The sequence below is a fragment of the Camelina sativa genome, chromosome 12, assembly GCF_030686135.1.
Source record: "Camelina sativa cultivar CO46 ecotype springtype chromosome 12, ASM3068613v1".
Classification (NCBI taxonomy): domain Eukaryota; kingdom Viridiplantae; phylum Streptophyta; class Magnoliopsida; order Brassicales; family Brassicaceae; genus Camelina; species Camelina sativa.
This window is the reverse complement of record NC_141891.1, coordinates 40452196-40460372: the sequence shown is the minus strand read 5'-3', so window position 1 is coordinate 40460372 and position 8177 is coordinate 40452196. Positions and strand designations below refer to the sequence as shown.

The following is an 8177-nucleotide window of genomic DNA, read 5'->3' as shown; positions in this document are numbered from 1 at the left end:
AGCAGTGGCTACAGACTGTATCATAACCTCTTTCCCTCCTCTGGACAGTTGCTTCGCTGTCCAACCATTCGTACGGTTCTGTAACCGATCCCGCACAAAGGAGAAGACTTTCGTCTTTGATCCCCCCAAACTCTCCGGGATCCCTAAATACGAACCCATCCCGCCCAATTTTGAGATACCCAAAACCGCCTGTACCTCACGCTTAGCGTCCTCATCTACCTTGTGTCCAAATTGAATGGAAGACTTTTCGAAATTTATTTGTTGCCCTGAGACCGCCTCATATTGCTTTAAGATGGCCAAAATAGCCCCACATTGTTCCTTATTCACCCTACAGAAAAAAGACTATCATCCGCAAACAATAAATGAGTGATTGCCGGACATTTATTAGCCACCTTGATCCCTTGAATCCTTTTTTCCCTTTCCGCTTTCCGAATATTGGCAATAAGAACTTCTGTACAGAGGATGAATAGATAGGGAGATAAAGGATCACCCTGACGCAATCCACGCTGAGGAACAATCAAACCATTAGGTTGACCATTCAGCAAGACCTTATACTCAACCGATGAAACACAAAACAAAATCCAGGAAATCCATTTGTCCGAAAAACCCATTTTACGGAGCAAAGCATCAACAAAACCCCACTCAACCCTATCATAAGCTTTACTCATGTCTGTTTTAATAGCCATAAACTTCCCCTTACAAGACTGGTTTGTCCTTAGGCCATGAAACATCTTTTGGGCAATTAAAATATTATCCGAAATCAGTCGACCTAGCACAAAGGCAGACTGAGTCTCCGAGACAAGCTTTGGAAGCACCAATTTCAACCGTTGACACAGGATCTTGGAAATGATCTTGTACCCCACGTTGCATAGACTAATCGGATGCAATTCCGCCATCCAAGTCGGTTTAGCCACCTTTGGAATAAGACATATATGAGTCTGATTCAACTTTCTATCAAAAACCCCCTCCTCAAAAAATTTATTAACCATAGACACAAGGTCGGCTTTGACTACCCCCCAAGCCTTCTGAAAAAACAAAGCGGTCATACCATCCGGACCCGGAGCCTTATCTGGGTGCATCATGAACAAAACCTTTCGAACCTCCGCCTCAGTCATTGGAGCAGTTAAGCGTTCATTGATATCGTCCGTGATTACCACATCGACCTCACTTAAAGCCTCCTCAAAAGAATCTGGGGAGATCGAAGTAAAGAGATCCTCAAAGTAAGAAACCGCAGTGTTGCAGATATCTGCATCCTTCGTTGACCAAACATTATTTTTATCATACAAACCCACTATGCGATTCCGAGCCCTCCGCTGCTTTGTTTGGGCATGAAAATACTTTGTATTTTTGTCCCCCACCCTCATCCACCTATTCCGACTTTTAAGATACCAATAAATCTCCTCATCCCTGTACGCCTCACGCAATTTCATCCCTGTACACATAATTTCTTTCTAATTGCAAAATCTAAACCAAGCCAATATTTAACTTTCCTTATAAAAAAGTATACAAAATTTGTTTTCTTAATTTGTTTTGCTTATTTAATTTAATTTTGATTTAAATTTTAAATGAAATAATGTATAGAAAATTCCGATTGGTTGAAAAGGAAGAAGTGAACAACAAGGTTCACCCTAGGAGTGAACCCAAGTATTTTTCAAAGAAAAATAGCACCTCGGAACTTCTAATACAACCAATATATCAAAACTTAACAAATTACTATATATATATATATATTTTATATATTTCATAGTCAAATACATTTAAAATTTTGACTAGATTGAAATTAATCATGATATACTTGAATTTTTAACTAATTAAAATATCTACCTTGGAAGAATACATATGAATTTTCTAATAATTGAATCCATCTATTTGATGGACTGGAGAAAGAATATGATAGAAAGATTTGACCTGTTAAGATTATTACTATTACAATAAAACCTCTACAGTTAAATACTGGGTAAATGAATAATCCCTATAAATTATTATTTTTTCGGGTCCGAATTAGATCATATGGTAATTTATGACACAATTCGTTAAAATAAGATAATTTTTTTATTTTTTTGAAAACCTAATGTAAATATATGGTTACATCAATACTATAAATTAGTAATTTTATAAAATTATCTATATATATATATATATATATATATATATATACTAGATAAGGCCCACGTTATTACGCGGGTAAAAATTAAAAAAATTATTGAGAATAATTAAATTTTAATATACATATTTTAGATTTTATCTTGTAATACTTTAATATTGAATACTCTCTCAGTTCTATTATATAAAAGTTTTAAGGCTTTTTTTGCTCTATTTTATGATATTTTCTCAAATTTCTATGGAAAATTTTTTAAATATAATATTTCTTGTTTATTAATCTTTGTGTTTTTTCCCAAAAACTTTTATTGGACAAAGAATACCATTTAAATATCTATATCTTAATAAACCATATTGTAAGTTTAATTATACATTTCATCTAAATGCATAGAACTAAATACTTTATATCAAGCGCAATTAATACATCATATCAAATCTATATCTTAGTAAGAATTGAAAATACAAAAAAAAATAACAAAATATAATTTGCAAAAAAACTGAATCAATATTATTTAAGATATATTTGTTATGTTGTTATCTCATAAGTACTAAATTTATCTCATGTCATAATCAATTTTAAATGAGTGAAATTTATATTCTCATCAAATAACTGAAGAATCATTCCTATAAATTATAATATATTATGTTTTAACATATGCATTACAAAAATACATGTGTTGAAATTATAAAATCAAACATAAAAAATATTACTAATATTCTTAAATGGATTTTTTTTAAATGATACATATTAATATTTGAAATTTTTTAATCTAAGATAAATTTTATTGTTAGACATTCAATTTGGTAATCACATTTAACTATCTATTTCATCGTAAAACCATAATTCACTTCTTCATGGATTAGAGTTAAAGTTTTAATAAAAAAACTATGAGCGTCATATGAGATAATTAAAAATTCATTCCTACAAACTCATTTTTTCTAGTTTTTTTAGGTTTCTCATATTACTACATGCAATAAAATATTTAAAAATAAAACATGTATTGAAATTTTTTCTTTTTAAGGTCATTATTCTTTCAAGTTTTTGTGTGCTTACTTACAATAAAAATTTATATGAAAACGATAAATACAATTTATATCCGACTAAAATTATGTTAAATAACTTATGTTATTCTTTTTAACTTTGTTATTCATTATTTATTGATTAATATACATGCTTAATTAATTTTGTTTTTGCTTACACATGTCAAATTTTATTGACAACACACGTATAATATAGTTAGCATACAATGAAAAATATATTGATTTTGTTAGTTTTTCTTTTTGATATAGAAAAATAAATTTAAAATATAAACATGTATAATTCTGTAAATATAGTCCTACTACGTATATAAAAAATATAAATTTTTTGACACGTGTCAACATCTAATCAATATATTTGACACGTGTCACAATCTTTGTAACTTTCTGTAAATATAGTCCTACTACGTTTATAAAAAATAGAAAATTTTTGACACATATCAACATCTAATCAATATATTTGAGATGTGTCACGATCTTGTTAAATGAGTAATTTTGACATCAAACTTTATATAATAAGATATTTATTTATTATATGTAAGAAAATATAGTGAAATATGTCTCTTGTGTTATTTTTTTTTCTATACTATAATTTTCATTAATTCTTGTTAGAATTTATATCTAATATGTTTACTGTATCAAAAACATTAAGACATATATTTTGGTTTCAATTTGGTTCTGCTTTGGAATCAAGATAGAACGATAAAATAAAATGGACACTAAAATGAAAGTGTCATTATTATCTTACAATAATGTAAATCGGTGGACAAACACAAACTGTGATCATACATGGAGAACACAAAACCAAGTCTAAAACAGAAGCTGCATGGAGGACTCTTTGCGTTCCTCTCCATTCCTCCTTACTTCTGTTAAAAAATCCGGTAAAGTTTCTATTGAAAGACTCTGACTGGTTGTTGAATATCTTTTATTCTTAACAAATCATAAACTCTGACAGGTTGTTGAATATATTTTATTCTTAACAATTTATAAACTTTGACTAATCATCGATAAAATTAATTTGGATCTTGTTGCGTACTTGAATGTATTTTATTCTTAACAAACTATGCAAATTTAATTTATTAATTTATGAGTTTCCTAGATTCTCTAAACAAAAAATATTGAACATTAATTAATGTAAAAAAATTCCAAAAGAAAAATATATAGAATTAGTTAAAATTCATACAGGATAATTATAAACAACAAATTTAATTATTATATATATATATATATATATATATATATATCCACTTGATTGTGGTAAGAAAACAGTTTCAAGTGTTTCATTTCCACCATTTACGTGTTTATATTCTTTATTTGACGTTTATAAAGTCAAAAGCTATAGAGAAATAACATTTTTCTCAGCTTCAGAGAAGAAGATCCACACAAAAACATGAGTAGCTCTAGTTCTCCTCAGCTTCACACTGTTTTCGTCTATGGCAGCTTTCAAGAGCCTGATATTATCCACGTCATGCTTAACCGTACTCCTGAGATAGTCTCTGCAACACTCCTTGGCTTGTAAGTTGTACCTACCTATCTACCTACCTACGTACCTACCTCTCTCTCTCTCTCTCTCTATCGATCTAAGATCTAATGGATACGAAGGACCAAAACTTAATGAATAACCATGTAACACACTTGTATAAAAAGAACATTGTCACTCTTTCTTATATACATATTACTTCTAAATTCTAAAGAAGTATATAAAGAAGGCCAATTCAAAAAGTCACACAATGAATCGTCTCTTGTGTTTTCTGCTCTTTCTTGGATTGTGTGTAGGATTGAGTGACGCAAAATTTAAATGGCCGAAGAAAAGCACCGTTTTCTTCAAGAGTTCCCTTGGTCGAAACAACATCTTGAAGATTCATTGTTTATCAGCCGACGACGATCTAGGCTTCCATTTCTTGCGTACCGGAGAAACCTACGATTTTAGTTTCTATGAAAGTTTTCTGATAACATCATTTGATTGTTACTTATGGCAAGGACCTCAATACAAGTTTCATGCAGAGTTTGAGGCATATGCAGGTGGTGGTATCATAATTCATTCTAAAAAGAACTTCTGGGATGCTAGAGAAGATGGAATCTATTTCACACATGGCAAAGAAATGCCTAAATTAGAGTATAAGTGGAATTAATATTTTTTTTTTTTTAGAAAACCTTATGTAATTCTATGATCCCATCAATACTATAAATTAGTAATGTATAAAATTATCCATATATATATATATTGTATTATATGTAAGAATATATAGTGTTTGTTGTTTTTTTTTATAATTATAATGTTCATTATTTCTTGTTAGAGATTATATGTAATATGTTTACTGTATCAAAAAGTTTCGGTGTTATCTATAGGACATCATAATTGCCTTGTGACTTAAAAAGTTGTGATTTAAATGACTGTTTTCCATTGTTTGGAATTACCGTTTACGTCCCACGAAATACCGTTGGCACAATAATCTTTGTAAATTATATATATTTATACAAGTTTTCTGAATAAAACAGTCAACCATGCTTTTTGAACTATAAACTATGGTGAAAGGTAACGGCTCCAGAGAGAAAGAGAGATGCGTTATAGTTTGTAATGCAAGTTCTTGATATATTGAATTTGTATGTAAAAATAAGAAGTAGAAAATAACAATGCGATGCTAGCTTAGCAGTATCAGCGTTTAATTCAATATCTAAATTCCATATTGGTCCGAGTGTTGAAGGGCAGGTATTTTAGGAACAAGCACACTTTAATAGCCAAAGCCGCATTCTTCATCGTTTGGTTGGGAGATCCTTGGATACTTGAGGAATGGTTAATCAACGAATGGTAGGGGTAGGTTATTGGAACCAAACTTAATGGTTAATCAATTCAATCCGGTCACTAAGGAATGACATTTGCCTATCCTTCAGGTATTTTAAGAACCGGAGGATATTCAGATTATTCAGAGTTTGGCAGTTAGTAAGTCTTTCAAGCTAGATCGGTTGGTATGGCACTATACCAAATCGGGAAAATAATCCGTTAAATCAGATTATAGGCTAGCACGGGAAATGGTTGACGAAGTAGAGTTTGGCCCAACTTGTACAGCTCTAATAGCTCATGCATGGAAAATTCTCGTTGCACCACAAATTAAGCATTTTTTTGGCCAATTTCATCTAGTTCCCTACTTGTGACGGACCGCTTAACCAAGGCGTACAGTGTGACACTCGGTGAAAAAGATGTGATTCCACGATTGAGACAATTAACCATCCTCTCTTTGTGTGTACACGTTTGTGTAAAATTTGGGAGTTGTCTCCGGTTCCGATAAGAGACCAGGGGAATACCAAGGGGTTTTTCCTATGATTTAGTGTATGCAAACTTAGATTTTGTTTCTGAGTTAGAGCCATCTGATATCATTAATCAGGCTTTGTGTGAAAATTTACTATGGGAGAAGACGCAATCATTGTCGGAGGACTCCTCGGGGACCTTTTCTCTTTGGAAATCAATGGTCATTTACCTCGTTGTCAGATAGATGGCTCTTGGAAAGCAACAGACTTAAATTTAAGTTTGGGATGGTGGTGTTGTAATAGTGAGGATGACACCTTACTGTTGGGAGCAAAATGTCTTTGATAAAGTCCTTCTCCCCCCCCCCTCCCCCCTTCATTCGGAGTTAGAAGCACTGATTTGGGACATGGAGAGTATCCCTTCTAGCGGAGTTGTTTGTCAGAGCCTCGAGACGGATTGTGCAAAGCTAGTCGTGATGATCCAGATCCTTGAAGATTTGCCGGCGTTTTCCTACCTACTAGATGATTTCAATGTGCTCTGGGAGTCCTTTCTGTTCTTTACCCTATCTAAAATCCCATGTTTTTTCAAATTAGAAAGACGATTGCCTCTGTTTCGGGCTACCAACCTTTGAGTTCTCTTCTAGTTTATGTTTTGTTGACAAAAAAAAAAAGAGAAGGAGTAGAAAACCTTATCCACAATTACCACCAATTATCATATATATATATATATATATATATATATATATATATTTTAAGCTTATGTATTTAGATTCTCTAAAAGTTTTCATTACTCTATATTTTTTGAAGTACTGTTAATTTCCTGCGAAATACCGTTGGAATAGTGAAACAACCCGATCCATTTTTATTCTTTAAATGCATTAATTATAATTAAACATCCCATCTATACTATTAAAAGGGAAGCATTTTTAATAAATAGACATAGAATTAGAGATTATTACAATGAAATGCCACTCAAATAAGAATAAAGATATTTATAATCCTTGAAGCCAAACATAAATAATTAATTAGAAACTATGAAACAAACAAATATTATATGTGATACGTTTATCCAAAAAATCGAAACCAAACAGACTGATATTTAATTATAGTAGCCAAACAAATATTAAATGATTATTAACACATAAAAATCGGAAATAAAAAATATGGTAACACAATATTCGTGGGTAAATGCCATTAAATATAGGGAGATTCTCAAAAATAGCATCAATTTAAGTTTTTGTTCCAAACTTAGCACACATTATCCTAAATTCCAAAACTAGCACATATGCTCTAATTAAATATTAAAAGAATAAAATTATTAATTATCTTTCCTGGGTAAAGTGTAATCACGCATCTCTCCTCCACTAACCATCATTGTCTCGTTGTTGATTGCTTACAGGAGATCGGAGTTTGATGAAATCGCCGGCGATCTACAAGAGATTGATGACATCCACAGAAGATCGGTGACACCCACATGAGATCGGTGACACCCGCAGGAGATCAAAAATTGCCACCGCTTTCACCTCTTTCTCTCTCTCCCCTCCATCACCATCTGGTTAATTGAAGCGCTTTGTGTTTGAATCCTTCTTCTTATTCTAAAACCTAGCTTGTAAAATTGGGCGTTTTTGATTCAGTTGGGGGTTTTAGGTGTTTCATTTGTTTGCTAGTTTGATGAAGTTTAATGGAGTGAAAGTGGTTTTTTTTGTTGTAATTTGAGCTTGTTGGTGAAAGTTAAGATGTGATTGGTACAAATGATTTATGTAGCAAAGAGTGTTGTTTGTTGCTCGTGTATTGAT

The 8177-nt window shown here is 31.7% G+C and overlaps 1 pseudogene; it reads left to right on the top strand.

Annotated features, from left to right (window-relative positions):
* Positions 1–4782: 4782 nt before the first annotated feature.
* LOC104732883 (S-protein homolog 9 pseudogene) lies at positions 4783–5516 on the top strand (annotated as a pseudogene).
* The last annotated feature ends 2661 nt before the right edge of the window (positions 5517–8177 follow it).